The sequence below is a fragment of the Vulpes lagopus genome, chromosome 8 (genome assembly GCF_018345385.1).
Source record: "Vulpes lagopus strain Blue_001 chromosome 8, ASM1834538v1, whole genome shotgun sequence".
Lineage (NCBI taxonomy): Eukaryota > Metazoa > Chordata > Mammalia > Carnivora > Canidae > Vulpes > Vulpes lagopus.
In genome coordinates, this window is record NC_054831.1 from 40,082,576 (window position 1) to 40,105,861 (window position 23,286).

Sequence of the window (23,286 nt, forward strand, 5' to 3'; positions counted from 1 at the left end):
GTCACAAAATCAACATCTAGTGGCTTCTGAGGACATGTTCCCCAGGATCTGCGACTATCAAGATACCCTGATCAGGAGTAGCTGGTCAGTGAACTGAGGGCAAAGCTGACCTCCTATCCACTATAGGGACATGATCCCTGTGACCCCACTTTCATGGGGCCACCATCTTATTCCAAGTCTATTATTAGGAAAAAAGAAAGGAAGGAAAAAGTAAGCTAAATCTAACAACAGTCGGAATGTGACTTCATTTGCCTTGGATCTCCTGATCTAAATTTGAGTGAGGTGGTTGACACAAGTACTGACATATTTTCTGGTTGCAATTCTAATTACCATTATACCTATTGTTTTCATAGAAGATAATGCATGGGACAGGGGATGAAAGGAGAGTGCCTGAGTTCAAATGCCAGCAATCCCATCCATTAGCATTATGACCATAGGAAAATTATTTTATCTCTCTATGCTTCAATTTCCTTATCATAAAAAGGTTGTGTGGTGTCAGGGCAGCTCAGTTCATTAAGGTTCCAACTCTTGATTTTGGCTCAGGTCATTATTTCAGGGTTGTGAGATAGAGCCCTGCATTGGGCTCTGCACTGGATATAGAACCTGCTTGAAATTCTCTTTCTTCCTCTCCTTCCCTCCCTTTCTTGGAAAGAAAGAAAGAAAAGAAGGAAAGAAAGAAAAAGAAAGAAAGGAAGAAAGAAAGAAAGAAAGAAAGAAAGAAAGAAAGAAAGAAAGAAAGAAAGAAATATAAATTTCCAAGCCTCATCTCAGACTTGCTAAATCAGAAGTGTGGGATAAGGAGCCCAGTCGTCTGTGTTGGGAGGTCTTCCAGGAAATTCTGGTGCACACTCAAGTTTGAGAACCACTAAAGAATTAGATGTAAAATGTTGTGTTTACAAAGTTGCAGAGGTAAAAAGTAGGGATAAAAAATTAAAGGCAGAGAGAGCCCAGAAATAAGCCCTTGTGTATATGGTCAAATAATTTTTGACAAGAGTGTCAAGACCATTCAATGGGAGAAAAGATAGTCTTTTCAACAAATGGTGCTGGGAAAATTGGATATCCATCCATCCATGCAAAAGAATGAAGCTGGACCCTTACCTAACACCATATGCAAAAAATAACTCACAATGGATCAAGGATCTAAATATAAGACCTCAAACTCTTAGAAGAAAACATAGGACAAAAGCTTCACAATATTGGATTTGGCAGTGATTTGTTGGTTATAACTCCAAAGGCCCAAGTAACAAAAGTGTCAAAGTAACTGACCCCCAACAAAACCCCTGGACCAAGAATCATGTGAGCTTTCCTAGTAAGCAAAGCCCTCTGCTTGTGTCACACATTGTTACTGGGAGAACAGAATGCTGTGTGCATGAATCCTCTGGGAGAAGACAGCTGGAAGTTGTGCTTGGTCTTCCTGGACTCCACTTATATGCTTTTACCACTGCTGATTTTAATCTGTATCCTTTCATATAAAGGCCATAACTGTGAATATAACAGCTTTTCTGAGTTAAATAAACAAACTTTTAATTAATTGAAAACAGAAAGAGACAGAGACAGGGAGGAAGCATGGCAAATAGAAAACAAAAATAGGGAGTAGAGGGCACCTGGGTGGCTCAGTTGGTTGGACATTTGCCTTCAGCTCAGGTCATGGTCCAGGGGTCCTAGGATCAAGTCCCTGCTCAGTGGGGAGCCTGATTCTCCCTCTGTCTCTCCCCTGCTCATGCGTGCGCTCTCTCTAAAATAAATAAAATATAATAATAATAATTTAAAAAATAGAGTAGTAGAAATAAATCCAAATATATCAGTTACCAAAATGCATGCGAATATACTAAAGTCACCAATGAAAAGAGAGAGGCCTGGTAGATTGGCTAAAAAGAACAATGGGTAGGTCTAGAAAGGAAAAACTGTTAACATTTACAATTGCCCTCACTCCATATCCTGTAAATTCTGTAAAGGTTTACAGTTCTATGAGGTTATAGGCTGGTGCAAAATGCTAAGCCAATAGGAGCAGGGCAGGAGGAGCCCCACACTTTTTCCTCCCCACTGTGCCACCAGCAGGGCTGGAATGCCATCTCTGCCATAGTCTCCTCTCCAGGTGCAGCTCACTTTGGTCATGCCTGCTTGATTATCACCCGTTAACCCTAGGCGAGCATTTTAGTGCTCATTATGCCATAAAATTAATTTCCTTTTTAAAGTATGATTATTCATCAAAGGCATTTGGCTTCTGTAACAGGTTTTTATTTATTTATTTTGTTAATTTTAAAGAGTTTATTTATTCATGAGAGACACAGAGAGAGGGGCAGAGACATAGGCTCCCTGTGGGGAGCCTAATGTGGGACTTGATCCCAGGACCCCAGGATCACAACCTGAGCCGAAGGCAGACGCTCAACCGCTGAGCCACCCAGGTGCCCATCTAACAGGTTTTTAGATTAATGTCTGTTTTTTAATAGCTTCAGTCTCAAGAAGCAAGTGAAGTAGAGAAAGGTCAAGGGGCCACTTGCTAAGAGTACAAGATATGCCAAAGGCGCATCTCCTGGAGCCCAGAAATGCAGGGCAGTCGGCAGGCAGAGGTGATACCCCTGTCTGTAGGTAGACAGATGTCAGCAGCCAGGGCTGGAAAAAACGAACTCACAAGTAGAGGCTGCTTTGACAATGAAAAGAAAGTATTTGACCTAAGAGCAGATGAGGTAACATCCCCAGGGGACTTTGAAGTTTTGTCTCTTCCCTGCGGCTGAAATGAGCTGGGATTTCTCCAGCAGCTAGCAGGGATGTGCAGGCAGCCCAAGATCTGACGCCAAGGAGAGGGCCTCCCTTAAAGCTGAAAACGAAGCAGATCCAGCTCTTTGAGGTCATACACACCAGACTTCACATTCGAGTGATGCTGGGTAATTAATTTCTCAGAGACTAAATTTCCTTGTCTTTCAAATGAGCATAACAAAACGACCTCCCCAAGTTGTTGGGACGATGACATAAAGTGGTAAACGACAGGGTAGGAAGTCCAAACACACCATTTCTTCTGCCCAGTGCTGAGTAACATGGTTTCAAATTCATTTTATATTTCTAGATGTGCAGCAAACGCATTTAGTGTGGCACTAACGCCTAAATTTTGCTGGAAAATGAGGCCTCACCTTGCACTGCAGTTGTCGCGATGTAATCTATCTGTACCTTCTGAACCTAAAAAACCATAAATGTTTGATGTGTGCTTCTCCCTGTATGCTGTTCTGGGATGTCCCGTTTTTTTTTCTTACTTGCTTTCCCTTCAGCAGTTCAGATAATCTCTCAATATTTGTGTTTGCAAAGTCCTATCCCTAGGCCTGAATTTTCTCCAAAGTTCCAGTGGCACAGATCCAAACAGCCTGCAGGCATGTCCCCTTGGAGGGCTCGCCCTTACCTCACCGAACACTTTGTGTTTGTTTTTCCAGCAAATATGTATGGAATGTAGCGAAGTGCCAAATCCTGTGCGGGGGGGACCCTTCGTTTTCAGCTAAATTAGAAACAGTTCAACCCTCAAAGGGGCTCCCCTCCAGGGGGAGAGGAGGATTATGCAATGTTGGTAATAGGGGACGTGCTACATTCCAGGTACCTGGGAGACCTGAGAACTGGAGGAAAAGCAATCCAGGGAAGAATGTGGCACCCAACCTGCTGATGGCCTCGGCCACATCAGAGGGCCTGTCTGGGTGCTGAGTCCCAGGAATTTCTGGCGGCCGGCCGCCGTGGGCTCCCGCAGGCAGCGACTGCAACAATCACGGCCCCAGCAGCCCGAGAGGCAAGCTCCGGAGGGGAGCCCCTTCCACCAGGGCGGAGCTGCCGGGCGCACCTGGACTGCGGGAGGCGCCCGATGCGGAATCCAGGGCACCTCCAGGCCGCACCCACTTGCCCGGGAAAAGGAGGAAAGGGTTTGTGGACTGACACTCCCCCGGGGACTGGCCGTGCGCTCAGGGACACGTGGTATCCAGCACTTTCAGTTAAGTAAACACTGTCCTGTCGTAGGACTTGGCGGCGGGGGAGGCTGTTCCACACTCAGATCCGCTGGCCAGGCAATCTGGAGGCCCCAGACTCCGCCGCCCAGCAACCCCGCAGAACCCGAGATCCGGAGGAGGGTTCATAGAAGAATGAAGGGCGAGACATGTAAATAAACAGATATAATACCTCAGCAGCTCTGGAAAACCCTCAGCGATCACCATTCTCGGGATCACTTGGCAACAGGATGGAGGGAAGGAAACATGGCCTTGGGGCAGACATGCCGGATTAAGACCCACTTCTAACTTCAGGAGCTGTGCCTCAGGGTCCTAATCTGTAAACCTGACTCTGTGTGTGTGTGTGTGTGTGTGTGTGTGTGTGTGTCCTCAGAATTAATGTGTGGAAAGCAAAGTGCCGGGTACATATTAAGTGTTCAACAAATGGCTGTTGTATGATGGTGATTATTATTAAGAGCCAAGCAAGCGAGTTGCTCCCTGCCTCTTTTCGTTCTGCACCAGGTCCTAGACAAATCCTTTGTGATCTCCCTGACCCTCCCTTCCCCTCCCCTGTTCTTTCCTAGTAAGCAAAGCCCTCTGCTTTGCTCCCCTCCCCTTCAGTGCTTCAGGCAGTGGTGGGCTCCTGGTGGCATCTCTCCCTGTCCCATTCTGCTGGATAACATGCCTGCACCCTGCATAGCTGGCTTCTCCACCCCAGCTGAACTCCCTACCACATCATGCATACGCTGCTCATGCCACGTGATGCATTCTGCCTGGCATTGTGGTGCCCCAGCACCTGCCATTGACTCCGGCCATACTGGACCAGGTGCCCTGAGTGTAGAGACCAGACTGGTCTGGTTCCCACTCAGCACCTAGAGATTGCCTCACGTCCACAAGGCTCTTTATGTATGGAGTATAACAACAACAACAAAAAAATACACTCAACACATATTGACTATGTTAGCAAATGAATCTAAGTACTTTTACCCTACATGGTTGCAAGAGATGGGTGAATACAGTTTATCTAAGCCAATTTCCCATGGACAGTATCCCCAGATAGCATGTAGTTAGCACTTAAGCGCCTATGCCACTCTTCCAAGCAGGCCACCAAAACCATATATTGTGATCTTCAGTTTTCTGGAATTTACAATGTAGAACAGGACCTGATACCACTTTCCAGGGCAAATACTATTCAAATCCCAATACTACAAGCTCCAAGAGATCGTAAAAGACATCCTAACAAAGATGACTCCCGATAAGAGAGTCTGGCTGGGTAGGGTCTAGAGATCTCTTGGTTTGTTGACTAGATATTGTTATAATACAATTTCACTTGTGGTATTATCAGCAAACTTTATAAATACAAGGATGTTGTTGGCAGGAAAGGCAGATGGAATTGTTGGAAATGCCACAGGGTGGAAAACACACTTGAAATTAAGAAAAAATGTACCAAGGAAAGGAGGAAAGGATAGTCAAAATTGGGAACTGGATGAGGTTTTGGTGGAGCGGTACTCTGTCCTGTGCCTGAGTTCCTTCTTCCTCCTGGCGTCTTTCTTGACCCTGGCCTTGACAGAACCTAAAGATGACAGGGTGATGTGGGACATCTAGGACATGGAGCAGGCTGGTTGGGGAAATATTTGCTAACTGCCCCCTTGTGAGATTACTCCTATTCTAAAGGACTTGGAAAAGGTAGGAGCTGCTGCTGATCCAAAGAAGAATTAGCACCAGAAAAGGGTTTTCCTTTTCTGCCAATTTCTACAAATCTCAATCTCCACTAATTGAGATTCCTCCAAATCTCAACTAATGATCAGCACATAGTAGTTTCTCAGTAAAATACTTTTGAACTCATCAAAGTTGTGTATGATCGCTGGTGGCTTTGGTTCCAGTTCTTGCCACATTAAATTGTGTTTTGTACGATGGAGAGTAAGATTAGTTTTACTTTTGAGATTGTTCCATGATATGACGTATGAAGATCAGCTCTGCAAGATCTGATCATAGTTTTATCATGGAGGGGTTCCAACAGACTGTTGTATGTCTCTTCCAGCCATCCTGCGACATGTCTGCTAAAAGAAAAACAGGAGCAGCCAACACTGCTCATTTTATCTTAAAAAACAAACAAACAAAAGGCCTTCATGCCCCAGGGCACAAGTGATCAAATACTGGTGAACCACCAGCACACAGATGGAAACATATTTATGCCTAATAAACAAGCGATGATGAACCGGGTTCTATAGGAAATAGTGAGTAAGAGGTAGGAATGGAACACAGACAATGAAAGAGTATCTGCTTTTTAAATAACTCTTGTGGTTTAGGAACGGTAGGGTAATTACAAAGTTTGGCTTTCTGAAGCTCTGTTAAAGCTTTGTAGCACACACATGGAAGTCCTCTAATAAGCCTGCAATAGTTGGATGTACTAGTATGTAACAGGGGTGTGGGTGGGGACACTTATGTAGAAATATTTGGCATATTAAACTTCTGCCTCTGTCAAAACACAAATTCTGATTAAAATGCTCAGGTTGAGTATTTTGGTCACACTATGATTTTGAAGCTCTCTGATGATTCTTGTTACATATTTCATGAAGGAAACCATATTTAGCATGAGATCTTGTGCTGCTCCTACAGCTGGACAACACCATGGTCCCTCACTGCACTAGATTCTATTTGCTGATACTGTCAGGTTTTCTGGCCAGAGAAAGGCCCCTGCTGCCGGGCACCCAGGGATTCCCTGGGATGTCAGCAAGTGCCTCGGGGAGCAGGAGAAAACTAGAATCTGACCCAGTGGGATAATTGCTCCTGGGGCCTTAGCTGTTTATTTTCACATTCCTTCTGCCCACCACTTATAACTCATCATCTTCCCTCCTCTCTGACACTTTTGACAGAAAGCAGAACGAGCAGAAATGAATAGAAAGTTACTAATGAAATGGGCTGAGTGAGGGAAGGTTTGGGAAATAAGCCCTCAGCTAGGCAGGCAGGCCAAAGCAGCAGTGCCTTCTTGAAGTCTAGAGGTGGGATGGCTGAGGGGATATTTAGTAATAGTCCCAAGGTCTAGGAAGGGGACACAGGGACCATTGTCCACAGGTAAGGGGACAGGGGAGGTAGGCTCATGTTCCAGGAGGAATTAGATTCAGCCAAGGAACGATTCACCCATCTTCTGTAAGTCTTTGGCAAAAGATGAGCAACGGGTTCTAGCAATCATGCTACATTGAAAGGCAGCCTCACCTGTTTGAGGACATCCAGTCATGTATTTACTTGGTCATTTGGCCATAGAAGGTAATATGAGGCACTTCCCTTCATCATTACACACACACACACACACACACACACACACACACACACTAAAGATTCCTCACTGAGAATCTCTCTCCACGGGTCTAGCCACAACTGCACACTGGCATTCTGAAAAGGCGGAAGAAGGCTGCTTTATGGAAGAAAGTATACAAAATCCTTTAAAACATTTCTCATACCTATCATTTCATCAGTACAACTTCATTCCTTTGGCTCTTTAAAATTCCTACTTAAAATTTAAACACCGTTGGATCAGAAGTAAGTAAAGAGTAGTTGGTTGTTCTAGAGATTGTCATGGGAGTCCTTAGTTCTGAATTATTTGAACGTCTCAGACACCCTGGCCTGGACTTGTACTGTCCAGGCCCCCAGGCCTGCTGTTGCTGGAAGTTAGATTTCACTAAGCTGAACTTTCCCTTCTGCCTGGCTTAGGTTCCAATACATTGTAACTCTCTAGAGTTATAACAGAGCACCTCAGGTCTATAAAACTAAAACTAAGAACCAAACAACATATTAGGAAAATATTTGCAATTTCTGACAAAGGTCAATTGTCTAACTATAAAAAGAGCTCTTGGAAATCAATAAAAGATGAATACTACAGTAGAAAATCAGCAACAAAAACAGACCCAACAACAACAACAACAACAAAAATGAAGAGAACATTCATAAGGGAAGAAATACAACATGATAGAAAAGCAAAGAAAAATAGTTCACAGATATTTAAAGCAGATAAAGGAATGCAAAATAAAGCAATGAGATAGTTCTTCACTTATCACGTTAGCAAAAAAAATTATTTTATTAGTGATAAATTTCAGTATTGGCAGGATTCAGGAAAATATATCTCTTATACTGTTGGTAGGAATGTGAATTGGTACAGCCTTTCTGGAAGGAAATTTGGGATATTTATCAGGACGCAGCATTTCTTAGTACACGCACCACAGGAAATTGGTACACAGGAAATAGAATATGGTACATCTGCATGTCACCATTAAAAATGAGGTAGGAGAAGCATCAGTGTCACTGATGAAAGAATAGATTACAAAATAACATTCAATACAAATATAATTTTTGATTAAAAATTATATTAAGCCCTGAAAAACCAGATTCTTGGTGATATAATTATTAAGTAATTAATATAATTATTAAATATAAAATCAATATGTGTATAAATGTATTTATAAAATTTCTAAAAATTATCACTATAATTTAAAGTTATTTAAGTTATTAAATTATTTTATAATTACATAAAATTATTAAGCTTGAAATTTATTTATTTATTTTTTTGGAGGAAAAAAAGTGGAGGATGTGGAGAAGAGGGACACCTCATGCACTGTTGATAAGACTGTAAGTTGGTGCATCCACTGTGGAAAACAGCATGGTGGTCCCTCAAAAAAATTAAAAATAGAAATACCATATGACCCAGTAATTCCACTCCTGGCTATTTACCCGAAGAAAATGAAAATATGAATATAAAAAGACATATTTACTCCTGTGTTTATTGAAGTGTTATTTTCAATAGCCAAGATATGGAAGCAACCCAAGAGTCCAACCATAGATGAATGGATAAAGAAGATGTGGTATTATATACAATGGAATGTTACTCAGCCATATAAAAGGATGAGATCTTTCATTGGTGAAAACATAGATAAACCTAGAGTATAATGCTAAGTGAAGTAAGTCAGTCAGATAAAGACAAATACCATATAATTTCACTTGCATGTGGAATCTAAAAAACAAAACAAATGAATAAACAAACAAAAACCAGAAACAGACCCATAAATATAGGGAACAAACTAATGGTTCACAGGGAAAGGAATAGAGGGATAGGCAAAATCGGTGAAGGGGAGTAGGATATACAATTCATTCCTGTTATGGGATGAATCAGTCACAGAGGTGAAAGGCACAGCACAGGGAATAGAGTCAATGGTAGTGTAATAGCACCCTATGGTGGCAGATGGAGCTCCACCTGTGTTGAGCACAGCATAACATGTAGAGCTGTAGCATCACTATGTTGTACGCTGGACACTAATAACATTGTATGTAAAAAATATAGAGAGATTTGAAGAACCAGATTCTTTGAGATATAAAATTATTGTTTCAAATTTATCTTGCTTCCATGAATGTAGCTACTTAAAAATCTAACGTATAGAATTTCCCTAGCAATAAACAGGTTTTTTTCTACAAATATTTACTAATTTCCTCCTATGAGCCAGACACCATTCTAGCTGAGAGAGACTGAAATTTATAAGACAAAATTCTACTCTTTATGTTCCTTTTGGCAGGGAACATAGACAATAAGTAAAAATACATAAATAAGAGAGCAACAATTTCATAAAGAAAATAAAATAGGTTACTGTAATAGAGACCATCAAGAGGTTAGAGACCAACTTTAGCTATGATGACCAATCTGAATTATATTTCAGTTGAGACCAGGGTGGGGAGAAGGATTGAGCCATGTGAGAAGCATTGTAGACATGAAGGAAAACAAGTGCAAAGGCCCTGAAGAGGGAACAATATTGGAATGCTTAAGAAAGAGAGTTTAATGTGATAAGAATCTGTATGAAAGAGAGCAGGAGAGTGGTAAAAAATGAGGTCAGACAATTAGGCAGGGATGAGATCACATTGACTGCCTGGGTAGGTAAGGACCATTGGGAAGCCATTGGAGGAGTTCAGTTTATGGACAATTTGATAAAATGTGTCTTTTAAGGATACAAAATAAAATGTAAATGTTTGGTAATATGCAGTTAATAAATTAACTTCATAGACATGATTTTATTTAATAAAACAATTCTGTGGGGTAGGTGTTATTTATCTTCATCATAGATCTGCTACAGAGGCTCAGAGAAGTTGAGCCACTTGGCCATGGTCGTATAGCAAGTAGATGACATGATTGGGATGAGAAGCAGAGGCCCCTGCATTCGGGTAATTTACCAGGAAGGAAACTAAGCAATAGTTTACAGCACCGAATGTCAGGCAGTAGGTCTGGTGGCTAAACTTCATACGTTTCCATTACCGCATTGAGTACATTGAATGAACCAGTGAACTCTTCTGTCACCACCTCAGCCTACTATAGACTTTTAAGGAAGTAACTAAGGAACTCAGTTTGTGTCACCCCATGTTATTGCACCAGGATTGGAAAATCTGAGACATTGGTTGCAACATTTGGCACTTTGATTTCGGATGATCTTCAAGCCTTTTAAATGGCCTAAGTGTGCTGGATGCGGCCTGTCTTTTGAAGTGACCTCGTAGGCCCACCTGCCTGGGTACAGCGCTAGAGGATGGCTGAGTCGTTATTCTCAAGCCTAGGGTCTGGCTGGAGCCTGCTCCAAGTCAGGATGGGCAGAAACATTTGTTTTGGACCTCATCCTGCTCTTCCACCATTTGGGTCTTTGAGAGGAGGGGCTGGTTGGCTGAGTTCTCAATGCTGAACCTCCTACAGTGGTTCCTGAAGCTACCGTGTATCTCTCTGCTCCTTCATGGTGTCACAACAGCCACCATATGGTGCTTCTCTCAGCAAGGGGCATTGGAATCTTCTTCCTCTCCCTGTCCATCCTCAGCTCATCCTGGCTCATCCCCCAGGCAGCTGCAAGCTATGGAAGCATCTCACCCACTCAGTGGTCTCTCTTTTATCTCTGGGTTCCCAATTCTGCTCTTGCATAGCTGCACTTTCCCTCATCTGGGACTTGCTAGCTTGTGCTTACATTTTCCTTGTGCTGTCTGGATCCTGTTTCCTAGGGTCCCTCACACACATAGCTCTCTGGGATCTGAGTTCAGTCGTTGTCGTCGTCTTCTTCTTCTTCTTCTTCTTCTTCTTCTTCTTCTTCTCTTCTCCTTCTTTAAGATTTTGTTTATCCATTCATGAGAGACACACAGACAGAGGCAGAGGCAGAGGCAGAGGGAGAAGCAGGCTCCCTCTGGGGAGCCTGATGTGGGACTTGATTCCAGGACCCCAGGATCACAACCTGAGCCAAAGGCAGAGACACTCAACCACTGAGCCACCCAGGTGTCCCTGAGTTCAGCCTTCTTAAACATGCAGGTAACTGACACGTGGTTTCCGAGGAGTCCAATTCACAGAGACAGAAGGTAAAATGGTGGTGGCCAGGGGCTGAGAGGAGGCAGGAAATGGGAGGTTGTTGTTGACTGGGAATAGAGTTTCCATTTTGCAAAATAATTCTGGAAATCTGTTGCACAACAATGTGCATACACTTACTACTACTAAACTGTATGCTTAAAAATGACTAAGAAGCTATGTATTTTTTTTAACCATGATTTTTAAAAAAGCAGATAAGCAGTGAGCCTGGTGTGCCTATAGTCTGCTGTCCCCTTCTAGCTCTAAGCTGTTCACTCAGATATAGTGCTCTGCTTCCTTGTGTGGAGGTCTGGCCTTTGGTAATGAAATGCCTTGGCCTCTCACTCGGTGGCACAGCTGGAACTCCCTCTCTGGCAGTCTCTGTTAGGACACAGGCCATGTCCTCAGTCCACTCCATTAATGCCTCCATCCTCAGCAACCCTTCTTTCTCAAAGTGATTAAAAAAAAAAAAAAGTCCTAATGATGTTCACTTTGTCAAATCCAAGGGTCACTTTTTTGTCCTTCTCTCTCTTAACCTTTCTCTTCAACACAACTGACTTCCTTGAAATATACTCTTCTCTTGGTTTCCAAGACTACCTTAATATCCTAGTTTCCTCCTAATTCTCTAAACATTTAAGATTCCTTTGGTGGCTCCACCTCTCCTCAGTGGTTAAATGCCAGTGTACCCCAGGCTCTGGCATTGGCTTTCCCTTTTCTCTCTGCATTTTCTTTCTAGATCATCTCATCCATCCTTAGATTTACATACAAGTCTATGTGGATAACTCCCAAATTTGTGCATTCAGCCTAGACTTTCTCCCTAAGCTTTACAATTATGCCTCCAACTGCCTCCTCAACCACTCCATCTGGATGTCTATATATTTATTGAGAATTTTCAATTCATTGGGAGGGATGTATAAACATGAAATAATTTTATATTTTCCCATGGATACCCAATTATGCTGTTCTGCATAGTCAAGAATCTTGGGATAGTTCAGGTCAATTGTACAATGTTGAGATTATTAAAGATGTCTCATTCTAGATTTTAAAATCTCAGTACTGCCTGGACTTACATATTATCTCAGTGGCCAATTCTCTATCCGGGACACGAAATGTGTAAGATAGGCCTCAAACATCTTAGAACACCAAAAAGCAAGGAATCAATCAAAGAATTCTGGGGTCATGCCAAAATGATTTGGGAGCCAACCTGAAGAATCTAAAGGTGGAACATTTGAGCAATAATAAAAAAATAATAACTGCGGTGAATTAAAAAAATAACTGCAGTGAATTAAACACATGAATATTATTAAATCTGTAAGCTCATAGTGAAACTTAAAAAAAATTTCAACTCATATGTCATATTTTTGAGAATGCTAGGAAACCAAGACATCATTTTGACAACTTGTAAACGGAGAGAAAGAATATATTTTCATGTTTAAAATGAAGCTCAGGGTAACAAAGTAGTTGATGAGGAGAAATTTCTCTTCATTGAAGTATTCCAGCTAATAAATAAAGAAGAACAGAATTGGAATATTGGAACCTCTGATGAAATAGTTATCTTGGCAATGATCATCCATGATGACTAAAAGAAAGAAGAAAATGGGGAAAAGCTCTATGACTTGGATTTGACAAGGATTTCTTGGATAAGACGAAATACATAGGCAATGAAGGTAAAAACAAACAAATTGTACTACATCAAAATCAAAAACCTCTGTGCATGAAAGGACACAATAAACAGTGAAAGGATAACTTAGGAAATGGTTTGTAAATCATATCTCTGACAAGACTTGAATAGACATTGAAAGATGACATACAGATGGCCAACAAGCACATGGAAAGATGCTCAACATCAGTAAATTAGGGAAATGCAGATCAAAACCACAATGAGATATCACTGCACACCCATTACATTAGAATGACTACAGCCAAAAATAAATAAATAAATAGAAGGAGGAGGAGGAGAATGAAAGAAAAGAAAGGAAAAAAGAAAAACCAGAAAATGACAAGTGTTGGCAAGGATATGGAGACATTAGAATCTTTCTGCACTGTTGGTGGGAATGTAAAATAGTGCAGCCACTATGGAGAGCAGCATGGCAGTTCCTCAAAAAAAAAAAAATTGAATATCCATATGATCCAACAATTCTTCTTCTGGGTATATACCCAGAAGAATTGAAAGCAGGGTCTCAACGTGATATTTGTATACACATGCTCATAGAAGCACTATTCCCAGTAGCCAAAAAGGGCAAACAATATAAGTGTCCATTGACAGATGAATGGATAAACAAAATGTGTACAATGGAATGTTATTCAGCCTAAAAAAGGAAAGAAATTTGCACGCATGCTACAACATGGATGAAACCTGAAGATGTTATGCTAAGTGAAATAAGACAGCCACAAAAAGACAAATATGTATGATTCCACTCATATGAGGTAGCCAGAGTGGACAAATTTACAGAGGCAATTGCCAAGAGCTGAAGGGAGGGAGAAGTGGGGAGTTGGTGTTTAATGGGCATAGACTTTCAGTTTTGTAAGATGAAAAAGTTTTGAAGATTGGCTACCCAACAATGTGGATGTACTCAATACTACTAAACTGTATACTTAAAATTGGGTAAGATGCTAAATTATATAAATGTGTTTACCACTATTTAAAAAAAGAGAGACCAGGGCAATTGGATATTCCATTCCTCCTGAGGAGCAACATAGCATCACCTACAAAATAGTCTTGCCAAAAAATCAAAACAATTAAAGCTAGATCAAGCCACTGGATCTAACTACCAATTTACAGAAAATGCAAGGACAGAGGAACATGTTAAACAACATCACATGGAAGCAATCAGCAAAAATCCAGACTGTGGGAAACTACAGGAAAACAACTGAGTTTCTTCAATAAATAAATTGCAAGAGAAAAAAGTAGTAATTGGAGGAAACCATAGATTAAAAGTCTTAAAAGACATAAAAGCCAATGGCAGTATCTAGAATTATTCAAATAAACCATAAAAAAGTATGACACACTCAAGGAATATGTGATAATATTCAGGAATCTAATGGTTGTTTTTAAGTCCTTGTCTTCTAGAAACACTAAATTATTTATGTTTGGAATAGTATAATATCTAGGATTTGCTTCATAATAATTGGGGGTGAGGAAGTTGGAAGGTATAGATGAAATGTGCCTGGCTGTGAGTTCATGATTGCTGAAGCTGATTGGTAGAAGCCACTATTCTATCTTTACATTTGACATTTGCACAATTAAGTGTTTTATATATGTTATATAAACCTTATAATATATAAAGTTTATATTATATATATAAAGCCATTCTCTTCTGCTATCAGCTCAGCATAAGAAATGGGAATGTGGTCTGCAAACACTTTCACTCGCCCTGGTCCAGTGACTTGGCCTATTCAGCCCGCAGGCAGGAGGTGGAGCAGAGTGTGTTGGAGCAGCAGCTTGCTGGGTTGTCCAGAGTGAAAGGCCATCTCCTCTCTCTGGATTGCCATCGCCTCTTAACAGTCTGACTTTTGTATGGTAGGGTCTGCATGCCGGGTCTTTGCTGGAACACATCTGTGGGTTCTCTGGATGAGTCTTCAGAGGGCCTTCTCTGCCGTGTAGTTCCCTGGCATGGAGGTCTGGCTCAGGCTCAAGCTTAAGCTCTTCCCACCCACAGTCCCCAAACACAGCTCCTAGTGTTGCCCCTGCCTGGCGGATACATCACTGGATGGGTTACCTGAAGATAGCTCAAGTCCAGCCATTTTCTGAACTGTGTATAAAACCTACAGAAAATCATGTGTCCTTTCCATGTCAAATGGAGGAAACACTGCCTGCCCAAGTGACACATACCTTCTCTTGGCCTCTTTTCTATTCCTTTTTCCACATTTGGGCGGCATCAGACAAAGTATAGGCAACTTGTAGACAAAAGACAGAACTGGGGCTGGGACTGGTGTTGGATTGGGCCCTTTCACTTCTTTACAATAGGTTATTTTGGGGTCTTTCTTTTTCATTTATTGAATGAATGAATAAATAAGAAACCCCATGTAAAATATGGCCAGATTGAGCCTGCAATTAAGTTCTACCAGCCCAAGTATTCCAAATAGGGAAGAGTCTGGATTTCATGTGACATATAGAATTAACAACTGAGGGGCCCCTGGGTGGCTCAGTTGGTTAAGCTGTTGCCTTTGCCTCAGATGATGATCCCAGGGTCCTGGGATTGAGCCCTTCATTAGGCTCCCTGCTCCTTGGGGAGCTTGCTTCTCCCTCTCCCTCTGTCTGCCACTCCCCCTGCTTGTGCTCTGTCTTTGTGTGTGTTTCTGTCAAATAAATAAATAAAATCTTAGAAAAAAGGATTATTCCTGTTGCGATTTCTTTTTTAATGACCCTGTGTCTTAGGTGAGACTCTCTATTAATTAATTAAATATTTTAAGTTCTTTTGGATTTACTTTACAGATGGAAAGAGCTATAATCATGCCTAGAAATAGAAAGTTAATGTTAGACCATCAGTGCAATAAGTATACAATACTTGAATAGATTTCTCATTATGGACACATCTTTCCTGGCTCAAAACAAATGCTTGATATGGAAGAGTCAAGAAACACATATTGTATAGCCCAACAAAGAAGATAATAGAAGATACCACCGATTCACATAGGTACAATGCTAAGTACTCTATATATGTTTCTTCATATAATCCTCACAACAATCCCACATGGTGAGCATTATTATCTCCATTGAGAGAAGAGGCAGCCAAAGCTCACAGAAATTACTTTAGTAAACAATGGAACCAGGATACAAGTCCAGCTCCATTTGACTCTAGAAATTGAGTTCTTAATCTCCATGTACTGCCTGTAATAAAACACTAAAAATATTTACCTGGTTAGGAGATTAGATAAATAGACATAAATTATATAGATTTAATATTCAAATTAAAATCCACTGACCTTCTAAGATAGAGGATTTTTGAAAAGCTTAATCTATATAATCATTAAATCCTTACATATTTAACACTGCTTCTAAATTATCATAGAAATTACTTTCCAAAAAATGTTAGTCACAGCTGGACTGAAAGAGGATTTGGGAAATGTGGCAACTTTGTTTATAGAAGTATAATATGTTGTAGGTCTACTGGAGATCCAATGAGATCTATCTTTGTGGAATCTAAAACAGAGGAACAAGCAGTAAAACCTTTTGAGATAAGCCTAGATTCTAAAAAGAAAAAGAAAAACCAAAAAATTTAGCAAATGTTAAAAATAGTAAGAAACCTTTTGGCAACTATGACAGTTACTTTATCCACCATAAGAGGCACCGAGAAAACCTAATATATTCCCTAAGACAGTAAAATCAACCCTTTCCTGCCCTAAGAGTAGCTGGTGAGTTATTTGTTTAATATTTAAGTAGATGTGGTTGGGATGAAATGAAACTCATGATCGCACTGTTACAGGAGAAAAGAAAAGGAAGAAGAAGAAAGCCTGAATGAAGAGGAATATGAATGAATGAAGAATATGTTGAGATCAAAGAGCTGATAGGGACACAGCCAGAGCACCTGTACAACAAAAAGGTCCAGGACCACATCTCAGGGCTCTGAAGTAGAAATTGCTGAAACCCCAAGTGCATCCTCAAAGCAAAAATAAAAATGGGAAATAGTTGAAGTATCCAGTTTACCTGAAGTCAGAATGGAAAAAGAGTAAGAGAAATAGCCTTGAAAATGCAGAATGCTAGCTTCCAGGTCAAAAGTCAAGAAAATGGCCCAGAAAAACAATATTCATTTATTTATATTTTATTTTATTTTTTTCAAGATTATTTATTTATTTATTTATTTATGCATGAGAGATACAGAGAGAGAGGCAGAGACATCGGCAGAGGTAGAAGCAGGCTCCATGCAGGGAGCCTGATGTGGGACTCAATCCTGGGAAGCCAGAACTACACCCTGAGCTGAAGGCAGACGCTTAACCACTGAGTCACCCAGGCATCCCAAAAGACAATATTTAAAGAGAAGCTTCAGATGTGCCCAAAGAAAACAAAGGTAGTACTACTTTCAGATTAGAATTAGATAAATAAGGTTACATTCTAGTCATTACATAGCCACAAATGTCTTAACGGTATTTTTAATTTCTCTCAAAATTTAGAAGTCTTTACTAAAGAGGAAACAGGATACTGAATATAAAACATGGGCACCTCTTGAAAGCAAAAAGGAAGCATGAGAAAAAAAAAAAGAAACATAAAATGAGAGAAGAGGCTACATGATTAAGAGCACTACTGAAGTAAGCCTGTGGTATAAATTCTACTGCAGGCAATTGACATACATCCAAGGTTAGGATAGTTTTTTAAAGTTTTTATTTCAATTCCAGTTAGTTAACATATAGCATAATCTTAGCTTCAGATGTATGATACAGTGATTCAACACTCCTATACAACACCTAGTACTCGTCACAACTAGTGCCCTCCTTAATCGCAGCACCTATTTCACCCATCCCCCGCCTGCCTCCCCTCTGGTGACCATCAGTTTGTTCTCCATAGTTAAGAGTCTGTTTCTTGGTTAGTGTCTCTCCCCCCCGCCCCAGCTCATTTGTTTAGTTTCTTAAATTCCACCTATGGGTGAAATCGTATGGTATTTGTCTTTTTCTGACTGACTTATTTTGCTTAACATAACACTCTCTAGCTCCATCCAATGGCACGATTTCATTCTTTTTTTATGGTTGAATAATATTCCATTGTATATAGACACCACATCTTCTTTTTTTCTTTTTTTTTTTCTCAGATCTAGGGTTAAGGTTAGTGAGTTAGGGCAAGGTAAGGGTATGTGCCTAGTATCCTGCAGTTCAGAGACCTCTCCAGAGAATAAAGCCCAAAACTTCTGCTGGGGTGAGAATAGACATGGCAGCTATCTACTGTGCTGAGATAAAGAGGTTATTTGGGGCCCTAAATACTATTTAATAGTTATTCAATTGTTCCTTCTGTTTTTATTTCTACCTTCACACCCATTTCAGAAATATTGCCAGTTCCGAAATGTTTGGTGCCTTAAATGTTCAGGTTGCGTCTCAACTTATCATGTGTTCAGGAGGTCACTTTCTTAGATCGGGGGTTAGGATGAGGGCATGTGAGGTTAGGCTATGTTTTAATAGCTATGATAATTAGCTTTGAAAGCCTGAATTTTTAATATATGGGAAGATTCTATCATGTACAATGCATTTCCTGACATTATACAAGAAGGCAGAGTAAAGTGGAAGGAAAAGCTGCATAACACTGTATTGCCTAAATCTTGAATGACTCAATGCTATTTGCTGAGAGCACATAATGTACCAAGCTGTAAAGTAGGATTTAGGGGAATTCCCAAGGGAATCTCCACAAGCCATTTTTATATATAGGATTTGTTTGAAGAAAATTTAGAAGTCCCCGTGGACATGCCATTTAGCTAAATTCCTTAGCTCATTATATTCTAAAATGTTTAAAAATATATCTCTTTTGCATAAACACCCAAACAAAGATTTGCTAGTTTTATTTGCTACAGGGAACTATACATTTTATGATGCTTGACTCAAGATATAAAATTTGGTCATTCATTTATTACTTAATTTAAAATTTTTATATAAAAGGCAAATGACATTTCACCTTTAGGGACAATATTTAGAGCTCCCGGTGCATGGAGCCTGCTTCTCCCACTGCCTATGTCTCTGCCTCTCTCTCTCTCTCTCTCTCTCTCTCTCTCGCTGTGTGACTCTCATAAATAAATAAAAATTAAAAAAAAATCTGTTTAAAAAAATAGATTTGGTATCTAAGACGAATATATTTAATTTTTCTATATAACCAAAACATGACAGAGATTAATTCAGGCCTTTTATCTCTTTCCTAAATAAAGTTAGTAGGTAATTGTATTAGTTACCTACTGTTGCATTACAAATGATCTCAAAGCTCAGTGGCTTAAAACAATAATAAATATTTATTATCTCAGACTTGCTGTGGGTCAGACATTTGGGAATGGCTTTGGTGGTGGTTGTGGTTCAGGGTCTCTCATCAGGTTGCAGTCAAGATGTTAGCTGTAGCTACAGTTACATCTGAAGACTTGAGTGGGGCTAGAGGGTCTGCTTCTAAGATGACTAACTCATGTGACTGGTAAGCCAAAGGTAGGAGGCCTCAATGCCTTGTCATGTGTATCTCTTTATACAGCTGATCGATTGTCCTACAACATGGTGGCTGACTTTCCCAAAGCAAGTGGTCCAAGTAAGCAAGGCAAAAGCTATTGTAATGTTCTTTATGACCTTGCCTCTGAAGTCACATGCTGTCATTTTCACAATAACCTATTGATGACACAGGTCATCCTATTAAATGTGGGATGGGAGTGTCTAGGAACATAAAAGCCAACTAGCAAATCACAAGACCATTTTCTTGACTGGCTATAAGAGTAATCAAGGCACACTAAGAACTCATAGTACCAAAATAAAAAGTTGATCATATGGGGAGCATGAAACACAAATAGCATATATTCTATAAAGTATGGTATGGTAGATTGTTAGAGAATATATCCACAATAGTCCCCAAAGAACCACATCTCCCTAAACCCATGCTACTGCATATTTTCCTCTCACACTGAGTCTGGGGTTGGCCATACAACTTGCTTTGGCCAAAGGGATATTGGCAATGGTATGAAAAATAAATGTACATTGAGACTTGCCCTTTTATGTCACTGGAGATTCTTCCATTAACATGTGAAAAGGCATAGGGTATAGCAGGCAAAATTCATTCCATGTCAAAAATGATAATATTTGGGGCAGCCTGGGTGACTCAGCAGTTTAGCGTCGCCTTCAGCCGGGGCGTGATCCTGGAGACCCGGGATCGAGTCCCACGTCAGGCTCCCTGCATGGAGCCTGCTTCTCCCTCTGCCTGTGTCTCTGCCTCTCTCTCTCTCTCTCTCTGTCTCTCATGAATAAATAAATAAAATATATTTTTTTAAAAGATAATATTTGGAATATAGTAGGTTAAACAAAACAAAATGTATTATTATTATTTTTTTAAAGATTTTATTTATTTGAGAGAGAGAGAGTGCATATGAGTGAAGGGGAGGAGCAGATTCTCTACTGAGTGAGGAGCCTGATGTGAGACTCAATCCCAGGATCTTGGGATCATGACCTGAGCCAAAGGCAGACCCTTAACCGACTGAGCCACCCAGGTGCCCCTAAATAAAGTACATTATTAAATTTAATTTTACCTGTTTCTTTTTAACAATTTTAAAAGTGTTTTTAAAATATGGTTCCTCAAAAACTTAAAATTACATATATGGTTTATGTTCATGGCTCACATTGTATATCCATTGGACTGTGTCCTTCCTGGCTACCAGGAGAACTCTCAACCACTGCCATTGTTCTGTGCCAAGTTCTGTCTCTACAAATCAAAAGGAACAGAAGCTCCAGACCTTGAGGCTACTTTCTAAATCCTAGCTCCACTCCCCACCCACATACACATATTATACAATCCTGTCTCTGGCCCCCATCCTGCTGTTTTCCTATTAAAACATCCTCTCAAGAAGTGGTCTAAATTCATTCACACTGCTTATAAAATTTAATGGCAGCTTAAATGTTTCATAGAACTTTCATTTTAAAATAAAAAGTAGATGTATAAAAGTTTGAAGATCCAGGAGCACCTGGGTGGCTCAGCTGGTTAAACATCTGCCTTTGGCTCGGGTCATGATCCTGGGGTCCTGGAATTGAGCCCTGCATTGGGCTCCCTGCTCAGTGGGGAGCCTGCTTCTCCTCCCTCTGCCCTCCACTCTCCCTGCTTGTACTCTTTGTCTGTCAAATAAATAAATAAAAAGTCTTTTAAAAAAAATGTGAAGATCCAGGGGTGCCTGGGTGGCTCAGCAGTTGAGCATCTGCCTTTGGCTCAGGGTGTGGTCCCTAAGTACCAAGATTGAGTCCTACATTGGGCTCCTCTGAAGGAGCCTGCTTCTCTCTCTACCTATGTCTCTGCCTCTCTCTGCGTGTCTCTCATGAATAAATAAATAAAATCTTTAAAAAAAAATGAGAAGATCCCAAGGTGAAATCATCAGGAATAGGTCACAAGAGTTTGTTTTGTTTCATCTCTCCCCTCTCCAAGTAGTGGTTGAGACGGAGATGGACCTGGGAGAAAAAGATGAGAGGGGTGATTGACATAGCCTCTTCTGGAATAAACTACACTCCACCTACATGTCCTGATGGTGTTCTCATAATCAGCTGCTCATACTTAGGAGGCAAAAAGCTTTTCACTGTGGCCTTAATGGAATCTTTCCTAAAACCCTTTCCACTTACCTGGACACTACCTGGATCCTCTGCTATAGACTGCAAAAAAACTATACAAGCCCAGACATGTGCAGAGAAAAGGATCCCTTAAATAATTTTTAGTCCATACCTAGTAACCTATTATCCTTCTCCAGAGCAATCCATTCTTACCATCATGCAGGGAAGAATTGGTTCGCAAACTTATTCTTATGATCCGTATGGCTTTTCACTATGAAAATACTACTTAGAATCATCACAAGAGGGAAAAATGGAATGTCTATACATACTTAGTTGTATTTTCTGTCTTTCTTGTACCTAAATGAAAGTACTCACCCATCAACAGTACAATACATATATTGAATAATGTTTGTAGAAGAGATGGATTTTCAATGCCATCCCCTCTCCTTTGTGATCAATGTATACACTGAGAAAGCTCTGAGGCTCCATATTCTCAATAAGTATGGTGAATACTACTACTTGCCAAATGTGCTTTGGGAGGCCACAGGAACAGAGGAATTTGTACAGACGTGAACTTGCATATTGCTTCCGCAACTTACAGTTTGATTTTAGGTACACTACTTAATCTCCTTGAGCTTTATCTAGAAAGTGACAACAATAATACTTTCCTTATTGGGCTCAAGTGAGAATCCCTAAGGTGTTGTTTCAAGTACCAAACACAGGGCAGGGCACATGAAAAAGGGTCTCAGTCAGCTTTCTTTTACCTTCCTCTGATTAAACATGTGTGCTGTGGGAGCTCATGGCATCACTTCAGTTCTTCTGTCTTGAGCAACCACAGGCAAGAATCTAAGTCAAATCCCTTTGATCTGAAAGCAGAACATTCCGTTTTTTTAGATTTTATTTATTTATTTAGCACAAGTGGGGGGATGGGCAGAGGGAGAAGGAGAAGGAGAGAAAGAATCTCAAGCAGACTCCAAGCTAAGCACAGAGCCTTATGTGGGGCTCAGTCTCATGATTCTGAGATCATGACCTGAGTCAAAATCAAGAGTCAGATGCTTAACTGACTGAATCACCCAGGTGCCCAGAAAGCAGAACATTCTTATTAGTAACTGTAACCAAGGATGAAAAGCTCCTTTCTTCTAGAAGTTTGCAATGTAAGGTGGATCTCACTGATTCAGACTAACAGCTACGACTGGGCAAACCAGCCTGAGACAAATGACAAATGTGTTAGTGAAATGAAATGAATATAGGAATGGTGCAAGAATTTTTGGTGTGGTTGTGTGGATGGCAAGTCCAGGCAAGATGGGTTTTAGTAGGGGGTGGAAAAGGGTAGGAAGTCATCATCCTGGTCCAGCTTAGTGGGAAAGGCTTTGTGAGAAAAGTCTGATTTTAGGGCTACTTGAATGTCAGAAGCAGGGGAGTTTTGAGCTAGGCATGAAGGGCTGTTTCAGGTATAGGGTGTGGCCTGAGAGAGAGTTCAAAGGACAGATGGAGAGGATCTTGCTAGAGAGGAGAGGAGACACCCAACTATAGCCAACAGTATTCAGAATCAGTAGGGAAGGAGTAAATCACCGACCTATAATGAAAGACAGGTGGGATTGGTGGGTGAGGCTTCTGCAAAGTTGGCAGCAAAAGTGAGTCTTGCAGAGAAGCACAAAAATGTTTCCATGGGTATTGGCTCAATTAGAGTGAGGTGCAGGGACTTGGAGCCATTCCAAAGGGGGCTGGGGTTGAAGCCCTCATGAGGAAAAGCCAAAGGGATTGGGAACATGTTAACTTGGAAGGCAGATG